This window comes from Miscanthus floridulus, chromosome 9 (genome assembly GCF_019320115.1).
Source record: "Miscanthus floridulus cultivar M001 chromosome 9, ASM1932011v1, whole genome shotgun sequence".
NCBI lineage: Eukaryota > Viridiplantae > Streptophyta > Magnoliopsida > Poales > Poaceae > Miscanthus > Miscanthus floridulus.
The window spans coordinates 44,070,524-44,090,398 of record NC_089588.1 but is presented as its reverse complement, the minus strand read 5'-3'; the positions used below and the strand labels follow the sequence as shown (position 1 = coordinate 44,090,398).

General features: G+C 46.0%; 2 pseudogenes; one reads left to right on the top strand and one right to left on the bottom strand.

The window, feature by feature from the left end:
* Window positions 1-5,900: 5,900 nt before the first annotated feature.
* On the top strand, window positions 5,901-10,256 carry LOC136479758 (uncharacterized; annotated as a pseudogene).
* A 4,131-nt stretch (window positions 10,257-14,387) lies between these two features.
* LOC136479757 (probable cinnamyl alcohol dehydrogenase 1) lies at window positions 14,388-16,400 on the bottom strand (annotated as a pseudogene).
* Between the last annotated feature and the right edge of the window lie 3,475 nt (window positions 16,401-19,875).

The following is a 19,875-nucleotide window of genomic DNA, read 5'->3' as shown; positions in this document are numbered from 1 at the left end:
TCTCCATAGAGACGATGCTGGACTTGTCCACCCTCACCATTGAGGATGTGACAGGCCGTCTGCGGGCGGTAGACGAGCGCCTGGTGCAGGCGACAGCAACGAAGGACAGCGGCAAACTACTGCTGACAGAGGAGGAGTGGGCTGCTCGGAGGAACTCCAGGAAGGCAGCCTCCTCCAGCTGCGGTGGTGATGGCAAGCGCCGCGGCAAGGCTTCTTCAGAGAAGAAGAAGAAGTAGGTCGACCCCAACGCCTGCACGCACTGTGGGGAGATGGGCCATTGGACAGGAGTGCCCAAATCGTAAGCAGGAGAAGAAGGCTGAAGCTCATCTGGCGCAAGCTGATGATGAGGATGAGGCCACTATCCTGATGGCGACGTTCTGTGCACTGCACGACATCGAGGCCGAGGAGAAGGAAGAGGCGACGACGATGGAAGGACCTAGGAAGGCCCTAAAAATTGTCAACCTCGACGAACCATGCGCCCAAGTCCACCTCAGATGTGTGGACGCCAACCTGGAGCAGCGGTGGTATCTGGACTCTGGTGCCAGCAACCACCTGACGGGCTCCAAGGCATCCTTCTTCGAGCTCGACGACGATGTTACCGGTACGGTGAAGTTTGGTGACGGCTCAAGGGTGGCTATCCAAGGGCGTGACACCATCATCTTCAGGTGCTAGAACGGGGAGCACCGCGCGCTAACGGATGTATATTACATCCCGCAGCTACGTTCCAGCATCATCAGCATTATTCAGCTGGATGAGCGCGGTAGCGAGGTACTGATCAAGGACGGAGTCCTTAGAATCAGGGACCGGGAGCAGCGACTTTTTGCCAAGGTGAAGAGGTCCCTAAACCGATTCTACCTGCTCGACTTGAAGGTAGAGCAGCTGGTGTGCCTGGCAGCAAGGCACACCAAGGAACCGTGGATGTGGCATGCCCGATTCGGACATCTCAGCTTCAACGCGCTTGGTTGGCTAGAGAAGATGGTCTGAGGGCTACCCCACATCAAGCACGGAGGCGAGCTGTGTGACAGCTTCCTAGTCGGGAAGCAGAGGAGGCTACCATTCCCAAAGGCGGCCAAGTATCGCGCGAAGGACGCTATCGGGCTCATCCACGGCGACCTCTGTGGGCTAATCACGCCAGCTACAAATTGTGGTCGGCGGTACTTCCTCCTGCTCATGGATGATTGCAGTCGTTATATGTGGCTACAACTCCTGACAAGCAAGGACGAAGCGGCAGCGGCGATCAAGAAGTTTAAGATGCGCGCGGAGGCCGAGAGCGGCAAGAAGCTCCAAGTGCTGAGGACTGATCGCGGCGGCGAATTCACTTCGGTGGAGTTCACTGCGTACTGCACAGATCAGGGTGTGGTGCGACACCACACTATGTCGTACTCGCCACAATAGAATGGTGTGGTGGAGCGACGGAACCAGACGGTGGTCGGCATGGCCCGATCCATGATGAAGGCCAAAGGCATGCCGGCAAAGGTTCTGGGGGAGGCGGTGACCACGGCGGTGTTCATCCTCAACCGCGCTCCGACCAAAGCCCTGACGGGCAAGACCGTTCGAAGCTTGGTTTGGGCACAAGCCGAGCGTGTCCTTCCTCTGGACATTCGGCTGCATCGGCCATGTCAGGAAGACAAAGCTGAACCTCACCAAGCTAGAGGATAGGAGCACACCGATGGTGTTCCTAGGCTATGTGGAGGGTACCTAGGCGTACCAGCTCTACGACCCATGAGGAGACAAGGTGCTTGTCTCACGCGATGTCGTGTTCGACGAGAAGGCAGCTTGGGACTGGAGCAGTCCGAGCACGGGGGAAGCTGGCGGCTTCACCAGCACCTTCATCGTCGAGCACCTAGTCATCCACGGTGGTGGAGACATTGGGGAAGAGGTGCTGAGCACTCCGGAAGGGGTGCCGAGCACTCCAGCGGCAGAGCCGAGCACTCCTGGGGCAGTGCTGAGCACTTTGGGAGGGATGCCGAGCACGCCAGGGGTGGCGCCAGGAGGTTCTATAGTGGTGGCGACCACTCTAGGATGGGCGCCAAGCACTCCCGTGGTGGAGCCAAGAGGTCTTGCAGTGGTGCCAACCACTCCAAGAATAAGGCTGAGCACTCCTACAGTTGTGGCGAGCACTGCAGGAGTAGTGATGAGCTATCCAGAAGTAGTGCCGAGCACTGCAACCAGGGTGCTGAGCACTCAAGGTGCTGTGCCGAGCACTCCGGCAGAAAAGGGAACTCCGTCAACACTGATTGAGTTCGCCTCACCTCCAAGTGACATCACTGAGTTCGTGGATGCCTTCCATGAAGGTGAGGGGTGCGGTTCCATAGGCTGGACGACATCATCGGCGGCACAGGACCCTCAGGACTAGCTAGTCGGCTGCTCAATGACGCAGAGCTACTGCTCGTCAGTGCAGAGGAACCACCCACGTTCGCGCTGGCCGAGCGGGATGGAAACTGGTGATGGGCGATGCTAGAGGAGATGAAGGCGATCGAGGAAAACGAGACATGTCAGCTCATCGATCCACCTCCAGGATGCTGTCCGATCAGCCTGAAGTGGGTGTACAAGGTCAAGCGGGATGAGCTCGGCGCCATTGTCAAGCACAAGGCGTGCCTCGTCACCCGAGGCTTTGTTCAGTGCGGGGGCATAGACTTCGAGGATGTCTTTGCGCCAGTAGTGCGCATGGAGTCGGTCCGTTTGCTACTAGCCTTGGCAGCAGCAAAGGACTGGCGCGTCCATCACTTGGATGTTAAATCGGCCTTCCTCAACGGCGAGCTAGCGGAGACGGTCTTCGTCAGGCAACCTCTAGGTTTCGTCATCAAGGGAGAGGAGCACAGGGTGCTCCGACTACGCAAGTCGCTCTACGGGCTGCGGTAGGCCCCACGAGCATGGAACGCCAAGCTTGACGCCACACTGGGCGAGCTTGGGTTTCAATGGTGCACAACCGAGCATGCGCTCTACACGCGGCGACGGGGGAAGGAGGAGGTCATCATCGGTGTGTATGTGGACGACTTGATCGTCACCAGCGCGCGCACGGAGGACATCAACAGCTTCAAGCGTGAGATGGCGGCTCGTTTTTAAATGAGCGATCTTGGCGCACTCTCCTACTACCTCGGCATCGAGGTGAGATAGGGGAAGGAGGAACTCACGCTCGGTTAGAGCGCATATGCCTCCAAGCTGTTGGAGCGGAGTGGCATGGCTGAGTGCAAGCCATGCGTGACTCCGATGGAGGAGCGGCTAAAGCTGACGAAGGCCAGCACCGCGGCGAAGGTGGGTGCAACACTCTACCGGAGCATCGTCGACGGTCTGCGCTACCTAGTCCACATGAGGCCGAACATTGCGTTCGCCGTGGGTTACGTTAGTCGCTTCATGGAGGATCCCAGAGAGGATCAGTAGAATGCGGTGAAGCGGCTACTACGCTACGTCAAAGGGACGGTGGATCAAGGGATCATCTTTTCCAAGACCGGCGGGAGTAGGCTACAGCTCACTGTGTTCAGCGATGCAGACATGGCGGGGGACATCGACGGACGATGGAGCACCTCTAGCATGCTCGTCTTCCTCGGGTTAGCCCTAATTTCATGGCTGTCGCTAAAATAGAAGGTGGTGGCGCCATGTACGTGTGAGGTAGAGTACGTAGCGGCGGCCACAGCGGCATGCCAAGTTGTGTGGCTACACTGGCTGCTGGGCGAGCTGACCAGCGTGGAAGCTCACCCACCATCACTGATGGTGGACAACCAGCCCGCCATTGCCCTCACAAAGAATCTGGTTCTGCACGACCGGAGCAAACACATCGACGTGAAGTTCCACTTCCTCATGGACTATTTCGATGGAGGGCAGATCGTCATCGAGTTCGTCGAAACTGGTCAGCAACTCGTGGATGTCCTCACCAAGCGGCTCGGACGTCTTCGACTCACGAAGCTGAAAGAGGTGATCGGCATGGAGGGGGTACAAGGGATAGCAGTGGGATTAGGGGAAGAATTGTTAGAATAATCTACTGCTTCCTTGTATGAACACACAGCAAGGGAAGGCGGCACCGAAAATGGCTCCCTACTGTGATACTGTAGCCGCTGCAGGTGCAGGCGCCGAACGGCTCACCTGTAGCACTGTAGCCACATGCAGAGGCCGGCGCAGAGTCAGCCCTATATGTTATCTAGTTACTATTACAGCATGTGCGCTGTACTAGGACTAGATGTATAGAGTTGTATAAATAGACTACCATGGCAACTCAGTGAAGAGAGTTCAGATTTGCCATCTCCCATACAGGGCTTCGGCCAACGCTGGTGTCTTGTACTGTGTGTGTATGCTCTGTTCTCCCTCTTCTTCAACCTCTAGACATAGTGTGTGGGGACGAACAATGCTTATTCGTGGTCGGCTTAGCTAGTGGGTGCTCGGCAACACTAGCGGGTGCTCGGCAAGACTGGTGAGTGATTGACTCACCTGAGCCGGTGATCTTGTGGGCTAACAACTCTCATAAAGCTTCGACGGCGTGTAGAACCTCTGAAGCGCAGCGGTGATCTTTACTCCACTTGCATGGGATTGTCCATGCGTGGAGGGGGCGGCAGGGGAAGTGTGGTCCGAGGCATGGATCGGCCTGAGGAAGTCCACTCAGCATGTCCAGGCGCTCGGGAAGGAGATGGAGCGCCGACTTCTTCCTGCACAAGAGCCATAGCCACGACAGCATCGAGGTTTTGGGGCTGAGAAACAAGAATCATAGCTTTAAGATCAGCTCGCAGGCCATCGACAAAGCGCACGGTATAGAATAGTGGATCTGTGGAAGCAGAATAGGCTGAGTGATTGATCAAATCAGAGAAGCGTTCGACATAGTCCGACACCGTGGAAGTTTGTTTCACGTGGAATAGCTTACGGATCAAGGCTTCGTGTTGGTCGCGATCAAAGCGCTCGTGTAGAGCCTGACAGAAAGATGACCAAGTGGCGGTGACCGCGGTGTTTTCGATTGACTGGTACCAGTGGGCAGCGGCGCCTTCAATGTACATGGAAGCGATGCCGACCTAAAGGGACGGATCGATGGCGTACATGTTGAAGTATTTTTTGCAGCGAGAGCGCCAGAGGCGGGGACTTTCGCCGTCGAATTTGGAGAAGGGGAGTTTGGGAAGACAACCGGTGGTGTTAGGGGCAGAAGTATCGTGGTGGGCGTGAGGAGTGGGGAGCAAAGGCAAGGTGATCGGAGAACGGGGAGGTATGTAGACTGGCGGTGGATGGTGCGGAAGCGGAGGTGTCGAGCGCGGTAACGTCGGTGGAGGGGAGGGGAGGAGGGTTAGGGCCCTTACCCATGACAGGGATATGGGTCCAGGTCATCACAGACCCGAGCCCACCATCCCGGTGATACGATGCATCGCAGTGCCCACGGGGCCCATCGGCGTTTGCTCCGGCAGGTGGGCGCACGGACGCCGAGGAAGGAGAGGCGACAACGCTTGGCCTGGTAGGTGAAGTGTCGAACACCTTGCGGTCGCGCTCCTACGACAACTTCTTCACCTCGAGTTTGAGGTCGTCGACGAGCACGTCGACCTCCGGATGCCAGGAGCCGAGCTCCGTGGCAGCAGTTTCAAGGGCGGCGACGCGGTCGTCGCGCTCGGCCTAGATCTGGTCGAAGCGGACAGCCTCCAAGTTGGTGACGCGTTGGCCGATGTCGGTGGAAGTGTCGGCGTAGGCGGATTCGAGGGCATTGAGTCGTTTGTCAACGGCGGCGGTGCGGGCAGCGCAGTCGAGCTCGAGATTGGCGAAGCGCCGCTCCCACTGGGCGTAGTGCTCATCGAACCGACTATTGAAGTCATCCTTCGACTTGTGGATTTCTTCCAAAACCAACTTGAGGGTCGGATCCATGGCGCCGAGGGATCGTTGGAGACGGGTGAAGTGGGGATGAGGAAATCGGAGGCCAGGATGAGGACTGGAAGCTGATGCCAATTGTGAGGAGAAGGAACTTGGGGAAGAAGATAGAAGAAGAACAGGAAACAGAGAGAAGGTGGGAGACGGCACAATGACCGGATTTACTCAGTGTTGTTCACCGTTTGAAAATTACATGACCCGTTTCCTTCTCGCCTCTCTACTCTTATACTCGCTTAATCTCTTCATTACACAGCCCACATTGGGGAAACCACTCGAGTATTGGACCGGACAGCACGTTTGGGCCTGGACAAAGCAGCAGTCCCTTTGATCAGCTTGGGTACAGTCGCGGCATCGTCTTCATCAGCTTCATCAGTGTCAGCAGCAGGGGAGGGCTGGGTGCTGACACCGTTGCACCCTGAGAGAGGAGCTTCGGCCCTTCCACTGCCCCGTATCGCACTAAATTCCTGTTCCATGATGATGGTGATGACGACATGGCCATCTCAGCGGTGGCCGTGATGCGCAACGAGTGGCATGCAAGGGTCCAGTCACAGGACTTTCAAGCTGGAGTCTGGAGTGAATGCCGAAATTCGGACCTGATACAGCTACCTGGACGGTGGAAGAGATGTCAACGCTTAGCTTTGCTGGCCAATGGCAAGATCTACATGATATGCATGGCGCAGTATATTCTTGGATTAGATGTCCAATCCATGAGCTTGTTCTCTATTCAACTCCCAAAGGGTGTGGAGTATGAGTATGATGCAAACATTGCCCTGTCCCGTGCAGAGGGTTCTGGATTCTGTCTCGTTCATGTGAGGAGGTTTCAGATCAGTGTCTGGCGCTACACTATGGACTATAAATATTATTTAGTCAAAGTTGTTTCTTGAAAAGCGTAAACGACAGATATTAGAGACAGATGGAGTACTCACTACCGGAAACCGGCGATTTGCCGAGTGCCGGAGGCTTTGCCGAGTGTATTTTATCGGACACTCGGCAAAGACCGTGTTTGCCGAGTGCCAGAAAAATACACTCGGCAAACAAAAACACACGGCAAAATATGTCTTTGCCGAGTGTTTTTTTCTGGCACTCGGCAAAGAGACATTTTGCCGTGTGCATTTTTTTGCCCTCGGCAAATCAGTTTTTCGAAGCAATTTTTGAGGCCCTAAATGAATTCAAATGAAAAACTTTTCAACTATAAAGTTGTATAACTTCTCAAGATCTACAAAGTTTATTTTGGTCATTTCTTCATTTGACAAAGCGACAATAACGTTGTTCATAAAATCTACATCACTCATATCTCTCATATTAGTTTCATGAAAGTAGAAGACAAATATATAAGATTTGTGAACAATGTTACTACCACTATGTCGGATGAACAAATGACCAAAATAAACTTTGTAGATCTTGATAAGTTATGAAATTTTGTAGTTGGCAACATTTTGATTTGAAATCATCTTGTCATGAAAAACTACGTTTGAATCTCTCAAATTTAAAATTCAAATTTTTCAAACGACCTCGGATGGAAAAACTTACTAAATGAAAATTGTAGATCTCAAAAAGTTATGAAACTTTGTAGTTGACCACTTTTTTATTTGAATTCATTTAGGGCCTCAAACAAGCAATTTACTCTCAGTTTGCCGAGTGCCTTTTTTCTGGCACTCGGCAAAGCCGTATTTTGCCGAGTGCCTATGTTTTGGCACTCGGCAAAGAGGCATTTTGCCGTGTGCATTTTTTTGGCCCTCGGCAAATTAGTTTTTCGAAGCAATTTTTGAGGCCCTAAATGAATTCAAATGAAAAACTTTTCAACTACAAAGTTGTATAACTTCTCAAGATCTACAAAGTTTATTTTGGTCATTTCTTCATTTGACAAAGCGACAATAACGTTGTTCATAAAATCTACATCACTCATCTCTCATATTAGTTTCATAAAGTAGAAGACAAATATATAAGATTTGTGAACAATGTTACTACCACTATGTCGGATGAACAAATGACCAAAATAAACTTTGTAGATCTTGATAAGTTATGAAATTTTGTAGTTGGCAACATTTTGATTTGAAATCATTTTGTCATGAAAAACAACGTTTGAATTTAAAAATTTTAAAATTTAATTTTTTCAAAAGACCTCGGATGGAAAAACTTCCTAAATAAAAATTGTAGATCTCCAAAAGTTATGAAACATTGTAGTTGGCAACTTTTTGATTTGAAAATATCTTGTCATGCAAAACTGCGTTTGAATTTCAAAATTTTAAAATTCAAATTTTATAAACGACCTCGGATGGAAAAACAACCAAAATAAACTCTGTAGATCTCGAAAAGTTATGAAACATTGTAGTTGGCAACTTTTTTATTTGAAAACATCTTGTCATGCAAAACTACGTTTGAATTTCCAAATTTTAAAATTCAAATTTTGTAAACGACCTCGAATGGAAAAACTTTCTAAACTAAAAGTGTAGATCTCGAAAAGTTATGAAACTTTGTAGTTCACAACTTTTTTATTTGAATTCGTTTAGGGCCTCAAACAAATAATTTACACTCGGTTTAGTATAATATATTGGGAACTAAAACGGAATCTAGACACAAGTGACAGTGTGGTGTAGTGGTAAAGGAGGTTTGTGCGTAGCAGGAGGTCTCGGGTTCGAATCCCGTCGGCCGCATAGCCGTGAAATTTACGCGAAAAAAGCCGAAGATGGATGGGCACTGACCGGTTGGGGCCTCCATCAATTAAAAAAAATTTACATTTTTTTTGGGTAAAAATTCTCATTTTTTTCGGGTTTTTTTTCGGTTCCAACTTTGCCGAGTGTCCGCCCTTTGCCGAGTGTCCGGCACTCGGCAAAGCCTTTGCCGAGTGCCCGACAAAAAACACTCGGCAAAGATGTCTTTGCCGAGTCATTTTTTTCCGAGTGTAATTCGCCGAGTGTTACACTCGGCGAACAATTCGCCGAGTGTTTTATGCCTTTTGCCGAGTGTTTGGGACACTCGGCAAACTCAAGGAGTCCGGTAGTGACTCCATCCATTCCAAAATAACTGTCATTCTCGTTTTCCGAGAAATAACTTTGACTAATTTTATATAAAAAGGTAATAATATTTATAGTACATAATTAATATAATTAGATAGATGGTCGAATCTATTTTTATAATAAATTTATTTAGAGATACAAATATTGCACGTATTTTCTATAAATCTAGTCAAACTTGTGGCACGAAAACCCAAAACGATAGATAATTTGGGACGGAGGGAGTATGGCTGGGCGTTGTGGCATGGGCATGCATGCTTCGAACCTGAAGATGGAGCAACGGAGGAAGAAATGGATGGATGGCTTGCACAAGATAAGGACGGGACGTTCTGTTTTTTTCACTCGACATTGGTAGGGTAGCGCATCTCGTCGCATCGGCAAAATTAGCAAGAACAAGGAAAAATTGTACTCCTCTTGTAAGCACACTTGACCCAGCCCAAGTTGTTGTGGTTCATCTGTGTACGGCACGTACGTTATGCAAAAAAAAAAAAAAAAACAAGGAAAATTTCTCTCAGTATCACCGGTGGTAAATGTATAGATGTTTCTGTATGGGTTTTGAAGGAGCGACATTTGTAAGATGACAAAAAAATCAAATATGCAAAAAAAGAATATTTTTCAGGTGCCAAAAAAATCAAATTGTTTGAAAATCGTACCGCGTGAAAGTGTACTCCCCCTGTCCCAATATATGAGTCATTTTAGGGGCGGGCGACACTACCAAGAAAGTGAACCAATGACCTGCATGCCCCTATGGTTATAATCATCACACTTGCATGGAACATCATTAAACTAATGGACTGTGGAGGGGTCAAAGACTGGTGCACCTAACTGGCTAGCCACTGGGACTAGTACGATGCTACACTGGGAGTAGAGAACGACGCTCTTGCAGGGACAAAATTTGAACTCCTAAACAACTGATATTCTGGGACGGAGGGAGTAGTATAGTACTGCATTCGTCCATAAAAGCACCAGCAATGGTATAAGCTAGTTACTAACTCTAAGCCAACATTCTCAATTGTGTTAACTTTTTGCATATAGCTCATATATGGATAACCTCACGTGACACTCTCATATGATCTTGGAATATATGTATGAGCCTAACTCTTGCTCAAGAGCTACACTATGCGATTGGGAGCTGATCGATACAATTTCTTTGCATCAGGTGTTTGGGCCTAATGCAGATCCTACTTGGTGGTCTCTGGGTGCTGATGTTCGAGTGGCTGTGGTTGGGGATAATGGTGATTTTGTGTTCTTCAGATACAGAACGAAGTCTTCTACTTCCATATTTCAAGCAGGACAGTGGAGAAAGTGTATGAGCTAGCGCAAGATGAATCCCTGTACGGGGTCTCTCCCTTCATGATGGTTTGGCCTCCCACCTTTCCTACATTGAATGGTGGGCATGATAAGGATGAATGATCCCACAAAGTTTGTCCCCATTGAACTGTACAACGCCTTTTCTTGTTCTGTGTACTTCCATCTTTTTGTAGTGATCTAGATACTTAGATTAATTGTCTCCATCTAAATATAAGATATTGTTGCAGTTGTCAAATGTGCTTAGAAGTTTAGATCATGATGCTCTCATTTTGCCCTGAATCTAGTTTTTTGTAATCATAAACACTACATTGGGGCTAGTTAATAACACCACTTTCCCCATTGGTTGTACAACTGGTATAATTGGTAATAGTTTTGTTTGTCAAGCTGATGTCCCCCAATTTTTACCATAGTTTACTACTTCCATTTCTATATATTAGGGAAACATTTTTTTCTCCCCATTTTGTTGGGGTCTGATTCACCACTTTCTTCCTATTTTCCCCTGATTTTTTACCGTTGGGAATAGTGCCTGCAAATAAATTACTTGGCTCCGCCGTCAACAGCTTCTTTCTTCTGCTTCATATCGCCATCATGAGAGGATTGGGAGTTTCAAAGGCTGCAAGCTATAAATGGAGACCATGCAGCTGGTGTATTTTTTCCATGCATGCACAAACAGCATGACTAATATAGTCTTTTTTCTTGTTATAATGATTTTGATGTTCTTTAATCTGCGTGTTTAGAGCTAAAATGCCTAACGAAAATAAATTGAGGGAGTAGTATTTTTAAAGTTAAAACATAAAGTAAAGATTTTCGAGAAGTTTAGCCTAATGAAAAGCTAGTTTCCTCACAAAAGAAAAAACAAACAAATGAAAAGCTGAATTCGTCAACTACCGGCCCCTTTTATCAGTCATCACATAACAACTTGAATTGAATGTGGAACTTCCACTGATTGTTGGCATTTCACAAAATCATTCGGTACTACACAAATGATTTAAATTAATTCCTGATTTTACATCATGGTTGACAGTTGAGGTATCATTATGTAAAGATACATTAGTTTTGCGGATATCTCTAACTGCATTCTAGAAATAGAATCCATGCAGTTCACCCTTAATTTTTGTTCAGGACTGTTCACATGGCCGCTTAAACATGCCTGGAACTGGAAAAGAATGCAAGTGCTCATTACTAACTCTTTTTCCATATGTTTTTTTTCTATATTTCTTTTTTGCGGAAAATAGGGAAAATGACTCAAGGTCAAACCCTTTGACATTTCTCTACACTTGGTTTTTTTATGTAGACAAACCTTACTAGCTTGCTATTATCAATTTGTCAAGTACTGCATGTAGCAGTGTTGTCTAATCTGTTCCTATTTATGTTTGTACTTAACCTTATCAGAGCAAGGTGCCAGATTGGGCCAAGAACAAGTCATGAAGGCACAGGCTCATTCTGCATCACTGGTACTGAGGGATTCTGGATTGGTGGTAGATCAGTAGATGGGTGGTTTGTACTAGTAGAATGAAGTGGTTTCTGAAGTATCAGGCGGTTGCAGCTGTGTTAGGTGTTAAGTTCTTTCGGTGCATTAGCTAATTCTATTTGGCAGGCCTCTAAGCCACTTTGCTGTTAAATACTTAAATCTTTTCCTAGCATGTGACATGTTTGGAAGGGATATTACTGACCCTTTAAACCTCCTGTGGACCCTTTTAACCACGGACTGTGGTCACCCATGGTTGGGAAAAAAAATCTTGTTGGAGCATATCAGTGGGAATGTGGGATGAGGTCTTAATGTGTTTTACATGAATGTTTTTCATCTAGGAAAAAAAAGGATTAGATGTTATATTATCAAAGTACTATGAATACTGATGAGTATTTCTCATGTCAGGTTAGAATCATCCCAGTCATGTATAGAACTCTAGGTTAAGTCTAAACTGGTGGAAGTGTCAAGTCGATACAGCCATACCGGTTTAGATTTGAAGGTTTAGAACTCTAGATGTTGCTTAATGCATTTAAAGGTTTAGCATGTTTAATTAACCAGCGGTTGGAGCCCTCCTGCACGGCTGCACCGTTCATTATTGTGTGGCCAGCTGAATACTGCAATGTACTTCATTTTAGCCAAAACTTGTAATCTTCTCGATGTTTATTTGTGTCCATAAAGTTTAAGCAGCCCAGTTTGTTCTATAGCGTAACATTGATGGTTCCTTTCGTTCTTGAGCATGTGTGTATGGAATATATGCCTTTTGAGTACTGCAAGCCCGAACAGTGAAAGAAGAGGTATTTTTTTAGAACCATTCCTCTCTGACTCTGAAATTGCTGCATTCTTTCTAAAGCTGGTGGATGCAAAGATGAGGTTACGAAAGCTAAAATGAAGACAAGAATCAGAATGGAATGGACGAACAGTTATCTGTATTAGATTTGTGCCACTGCTTTGGATTCAGAACTGCCCAATTGATTTCTGGCTGCAAACCTCCAAATAATGGGACAAGCTGCAGGGTGGTCGAGAGGACACAGGAGGGAGCGCGTCAATGGACGGCCGCAACCGAGCGAGGGAAGGGAGCACGTCAATTTTGGCCTCGATCGAATGTGAGGGAAGGGGTGATCGACACCGGCGGGTGCCACATTGCCAGTGCCACGCGAACCGATCCTCGGTTTCCTTGACCGTTGTGGAAGCCATGCAGGTGGAATCTATTTGGGGAGATTGGACGACGATCTAGGGATGCTTCTGATTCTTTTGCATTGGTTGATGGCAACTGTCATCTAAATGAAGAATCCTGATTTCAAGGTTAAGAGAGAAATAGAATGAAAAATGAACTAAGAAGGTGATAAAAAAAATTATCCACTAGGCACCCACTTTGCATCCTACTCCTACCTACAACATGGCTGTGAGGAATCAGGCATAGATGAAGACGAGATGGCATATTGTTGTCAGGCAAATCTAGGTTCACCGACTAGATGATCATATCGGGGCCATTTGTAGTTTATCATGTCTGTCCACGGACCTCACTACCTCGCTAGAAAAAATATCATATTTTACAAATGGTATTTTGAATTCTATTTGCTATATCTAATATTTCAGGCCAGAAGTGTGGAACTAAGGTTGAAACTGCATGAGATTGCTCACTTTCTGAAAGAGAATGACTGTAAAGAACTGAAATCAGGGTCCAAAAGGAAATGTGAGAATCATCAGACGCGAGGCTATAGCAAGGTTCTGGGATTCTTTTCTCAAAAAATTTCAGAGCCCACCGAATTGGACGAAATTCGGAAAATTCGGACCGGTATCCACTCAAAATTTGAATGAAATTTGAGCAAATTTGAACAAAATTTCCCCAAATGACCAGGCATGGCAGTGGGCTTGGAGTGGGTGCACGCGGCGCCTACAGGGAACGCGCAGGTGGCGCGGAGGGCAGCAACGGCGCGGTGGTGGCAGCAGGGGGTGCAGATGGCAGCAATGACGCATCAGATGCAGTGACGGCGAGCGTCAAGGAGTGGCCATGGCACGCGGGTGGCGTCGAGGAGTGTACATGGCGCGAGCTCAGACGTAGGGAAGCAACCACAGCTCTCGCGGTGGCTGCAGTAGCGCTGGCGCAGGCGGCAGGGAGCGGAGACGATGCTGCTGGCGGCGGCTCGCAAGAAAGCTAGGCACCGTGACGAAGTTTTTTAGCGTCATACTGATGGACGAACATTCGTGGGCTCTTGTTGGACCATAAAACGGGCAGGAAATTTAATTGGGCCGAAATATTTTGACCGATTTAGTTTTATCTCGGACCAGGCCAAAATGGACGAATTTCGGTGAAATCTGGTCCATTCGGGCCGAATCCCAGAACCCTGGGCTATAGGCAGATGTAGTAATTTGAAACATTCCATTTATTTTTCTGCTAGATGTTTTCATAAAAGGAAAAAGGATAAGGTCAATTAGTGGATAAAAATATAATAATTTGTTTGATACATATGTGCATGTCTACTAGTTGACTCAAACTGTTGCAGGTAAAAGAGCACTACTGCTGATATGGGCATTGCAGATAGACTAGTCTGCTATTATTTTATTTGTAAGAGCAAGCAGCAAACTAGGACGGAGGTATTGTCGATCACATTGACACAGTGCTTATTCCAAACACTACCAAAACGGGTCGAACCAGTCCTTCCTTGGCCACCCCTAAACCAAACACGCTTGAGCGACTTTATCATTACAAATATACTTATTTCCCCTATTATTTATTTTGTTTACACTTCATTTGGAATGACTTACATTGTGATTGCTCTCATATATTGACAAAAAGACGAGAGAAAGCGGTATTTCACATCTCGATTAACAAGCCTCGCAAGAGCCTCGTTGATATAATCCATCTTGATAATCTCAATCGCTGGATAGATTTTGTTCTCTGCACAAAAGTTAATCATATATTGGATGCCTTTTGTACCTCCACCTAAAAAAGAAGTTCAGTTTAAATCTAAATGATTTTGCTTCTGTTACCACGTTTATATATTTTCACTACACGAGTGTCAGAACAGAGAATTACCAAGATTGAGGCTTGCAGGATGCATTTTCATCTCACATGGAAAGCACACTATTGTCATCACACCACCAAACTTAAGGAGTGAGAGATATGGATCAAATGGATGATCACCAGAAGCTGTGTCAGCTATGAAGTGCAGCAAGTTTTTCAGGGACTGCAAAAGCAAGAGATCAATATAGTCACAATCAATTTTCAGGTTAAGCAGAACAAACATTATTTAGCAACACATCTTTCTTTTCAGCATAAGAAAGCTATCCATGGTCATATACAGAACTGGTTGCCTGGAACTTTGGAATGAAAGATAGTGTTCTGCTGGCCTATTTTTTTCTAGTGAAAATAATGTGATATGCTTGTATATTTGACAATAAAATGCAGAAAAAAAATCTTCCCACCAAAAGGTGGTGTCATACCGACTTTATTGTTGTTTTGCTACTAATACAAAATTATGTGATCATTATCAACAAGAAAAACATGGCATCTTCCGTCCTTTCCGAAATGCAATATATTTTAGTTTTGTCCTAAGTGAAATTTCTCTAATTTTGACCAAGTTTATAGAAAATATATATTAACACCTACAATACCATATAAGTGCAATATCAAGACATATTTCATGGTGGATTCAATTTAATGCTGTTGGTACTGGTGCATTTTTTTTATTAACTTGATCAAAATTAGAGAAATCTGACTTAGGACAAAGTTAAAATGTCTCATATTATGGAACAGATCAAGTACTAAGGTATGTTGAAACTGTGCAATGTGTGGTACCTCCATCTGCTGTGTGTCTAATGATATAACAAAATTATCTGCTCCAAGGACGCTGATGGCTTCATCTCTCTTTGATTCACTTGTACTGAAAATTGTGACCTTAAGACCAAAGGCTTTACCAAATTTCACTGCCATGTGACCCAGACCACCCAGTCTAATGACTCCTAGCGACTTTCCAGGTTGGTTCATGTTGTGCCGCACCATTGGAGTATAACACAGTGATTCCAGCACATAGAAGAGGTGCCGCCTTTGCCAAATGGTAGCCATCGGGTATTTTGAAACGGTACCTAAAATGTTAATTAATCAACAGAAAGTTTTACCTTATCAGAAAAGCTGTATTGAACTTGAACCAGCATCAAGGTATAACTACTTATATGGGCCCTATATATTATTCTTTCATCATTTATTGATTTTGGTAAAAATGGTTGGACAACAATAATACAATTTTACTCACCTCCCATAAGAGACTACACAGTATGATTAAATAAGAAAATAAAATTATAGTGGAACAAAATAAATTAGGAGCCTGTTTTCATCCCTAAAATTAGTTTTTATCAATTTAGAGGTTCTTGTTTGAACAGCCAACTAAAATGGTACTGCCTTACCTTTCATGGACTACAATATGAGTGGAGTAACCCCACTTTGTGATAGTTCCATCAGTATCAGTTCTGTTGAAAGTAAAAACTGTTTCTGGGCTGTAATTCTCTAGAGAGCTGTTGCAGTTCTCACAATCCGACATGAGTTCACATAGGGGTACCCACACCTACATGGTCACCCACTTTAAAGCCTTTGATCTGCACCAACATCAGTTACAACCCCAGCTATCTCATGCCTGCACAAATCAATAACATTGACAAATATACAGTACAAACACCACGTTTAGCCAATAGGCAGCACTTCCTAACAATTTGTTTTTTACTCTGAGGGATTCAATGTACATATTGATCTAAAAAGCTTACCCAGGAACCAAAGGATATTTGAATTATTGTGCTTATTTTGTGTCCACAGTATATGATCTTCAGTGAAACGTCGCTGCTTTGCACTGCTCTGCAAATTATCATACACATAGTACCTCCCATAAGAAGACGTTATGAGAATGAAACCAATAAGCTAGCTGCACAAAAGACAATCATGTTGCTATTTGCACTCAAATTTCTGCAATCCCATGGACCCAATATATGCCCCGTAGTAAACATCAATTTCCCTATTTACTTAGTTTGACACACTGTCACGGGTTCGTAACCACGGCGAGCATCGTGGTTATTCGTCAGAAGTCGATGTGTGGGTCTCCGGTGGCTCGGGCACTCAAAAACACAAGAGAGACATGGCGATCTATCCTAATTCGGGCTTCTGAGCTCTATGCCCAGTAGTGAGGTGTTCTTCGTGTTAAGGAGCACCCAAATCGGTGGTTACAACAATGGAGATCGAGAGTTTAGCGGGGGATCGCTCAGTGCTATCCTATGGCTCGTCGGAGGTGTTCATCCGCAGCTAGTAAGGAACCGGCCTTCTCTAGCTGGGTTGTCGAATTGGCCTAGTTGGGGATTGTCTACTATTCGATCCTCCTCTCTTCTCTTCTCTTTTTCTTCCAGGAGCTGACCCTCCCCTTATATCCTAAGGAGGGGTCGGGTACAAGTGGTTTTGAGTTCGAGTCTATGGTGTACGTACGCCAGGTGTAGGAGTATGCTGCCTCGGCATGTATGGACCTTGCCTTCGTCGTGTAGGGAGGAGTCGATGGAGTTGCAGCCACTGCCTGACATTGCTGCCACTGCCTGGCACTTGACCTTCAGGGGCTGTCTGCTCTAGTGCGGCCTCCCTCGGGTGAACCTTCTCGAGGCTTCCTTGGCTGTGAAGGAGCCCCAGGTCACTTGTCCTATTGTGTCACGCCGGTTGTGTGACCCTATTGAAGGAGTGGCCAACAGAGCCTCGCGCCCGTTGAATAGGCAGTCGCTATGGAATCTCCGTACTTGTCGGGCCTCTGAAAGCCCTAGTTTGGTTTTGACTAATTGAGACAACCAAGTGAACTAACCCTATTCTCTAGTGTTGTTTATGAGATAGGTTGGTTCACATCCAAGGCAAAGCAAGGATGGCACTCAAGGTGATGGAGATGGCCAATTGATGATCAAGTGCTCAAAACTTGGAAAAGAAGAAAGAGAAAAACAAAATGCAAGGGCTCAAGGCAAAGGTATAAGCTAGGGCATTTTGTTTGCCGGTCAAGACGCAATAAGAGTGCATGATAGGGTTTAGGATAGATAGCTGTACTATAAAGAGGGAAAAACTCAAAGTGAAATGCAGTTATCTAAGTGTCACTAGGTGAACTAACTCTTTGCATGTGCATTAGGACCTAGTGAGCTAACAAAACCTTGTGAAAATACTTTGGAAGATGCTAACTCACGTACACAAGTGATGGAAACGCTTTGGAGTTAGCACATGAGGGAAAGGGTTGACGAAATAGAAAAGAAGGTAGCTCTGCGTAGCGTCGAACCGGTGGATGAAACTTCTAGCACTGACGGTTGAATGATAGATGCTACAGTGCTATTGGGTGTTGCATTTCTCCGTCGTATGGAACGCCGAGCCAATTGAGATACGCATTATGGCTGCTGGCCCTAAATGACCATTTGGTCTACCGATGGTAAAATCAACATGAGTGTTGAATGTCCCAACTTCCAATACCATCCCATCACCATTACTTCCATCGGGCGAAGCCGAAGCGAAGCTCACTCACTGCTCTACATATTCTTCAAGCCACTGCCATCTAAAACCACCCTTCTTCCATGTTCATCCCCTTCTTCCATCTACAACCATGTCGGGTAGCCCCCTTCAAGCTTCCCAGTAATTACTCGTCCTCCAAGGAGGATGAGTGGATGCAATGCTCCACTTCCAACGATGCCTCCAGCGACTAGAGGTCTCCTGCTCGGAGTCCACCCTGGAGCTCCTAGGAGGTGGAGGAGGACAAGGATGACGAGGAGGCGGCGGAGGAGGAGGAGGACGACGACGATGATGACATCGACTTCTTCTTTGACGACGATGACGTGCCTCCTCCCAAGCGAGCGAAGTGAGCATGATCCTCTCGCTATAACAGAGAGGATCGTTTTTAGATTCAATAGTTTAGATTTAGTAGGCTGAATAGTTTAGGTTTAGTAGTTTAGATTCAGTAGTTTCTGGATGAGTACAATCACATACTCGTCCAAATTGTATCTACTATCTGTTACAATGAATTAATGGAAAAAAAATCTATTCTGACCAATGGTTATTTAGAGGGAGTATGTTTATTCTTTTGTGTATATGAATGAAAAGGAACTGTCTTGTACACGGCAAAAAACTATCATGTACAATTGCAACAGTTGTTTCCAGGAGAATCTAATTGTACTTAGTTGTTCAACCTCTGACAATTGCCGTATTATACCGATGTCTTAGCGTGGAATGGTCCGCTTAATATGGACACTATTTAACTTATCCCGCGCTATTCGTTCTTGGTGCCGATCAATCTGGACCATCCATTTCGCAACAAACCTAGAATTACCTAGCCTGTTCCCCAACTCCCAACTCTTCTCGGCCCCTGTTGGTGCCTTGGCGGCGGTTTGTCCCACAAGAAAACCCCACTACGAAGCACTTAATTAATTCTCCCCACCCAGTGGTTCTCCTTCATTCTGACACTATGGTTTCTTCGCCTCTACTACGCCGGTTGCCCTGCCTCGTACATCTTACATTGTCGCCCTAGACAACGACCCATGAAGGTTAGATGAATTCGGTCCCCCCTTCTTTGCATTTGATTCTAATTGGTTTTGGGTTGCGTATCAGTTTTGTTTATATTAGGAATTTCTTCATTACAATAGATGTCTTACTTTGGAAGAAGCCATTTCTATGCGAGCAGCCTTGCCTTTTGGTAGCTAGGGGTGGCACCAGGAGCCTAGCAGTTGTTGTTTGCTACTTGGGGCCGTCTTATTCATTAGGAGCAAGGGTTGATTGTTCAAGCTGTTGTTCGTCACCTTCTTGGACCACAAAGTTTCACAAGAATCATTGAAGACCCTGTTTGTGGAGAGATTTTTGTGCTTTGTAGGACTACACAGGAAGCATACATGCTTTATCGATACAATGTGGACATGGACGGAGATGATGTCATCTTCAACACGGTTCACTACCTCTGGGTTTTCGGACTGCATCAACCAATTGAATACCTTAGCAACTGCCTACACATCCAACATTCTTAGAATTTGGGAAACTTTTATGTTAATGAAGTTTATATGTACTCCCTATTAGTATTTCTTAACGTTCATGAATAAATCCACAAGCGCACGGATATACCATTGTAACACTTCACCTAGGAGTATTCAGGGTATCGTATTTTCACAAGGAATGGAAGTGTACAAGTCTCTTAGCTAGTTCACGCAAGATGACAAGAGGGAGAGTGGCTTAGGTAGCAAGGTTTTTTGGGGATAGAGATCTTAGGATAA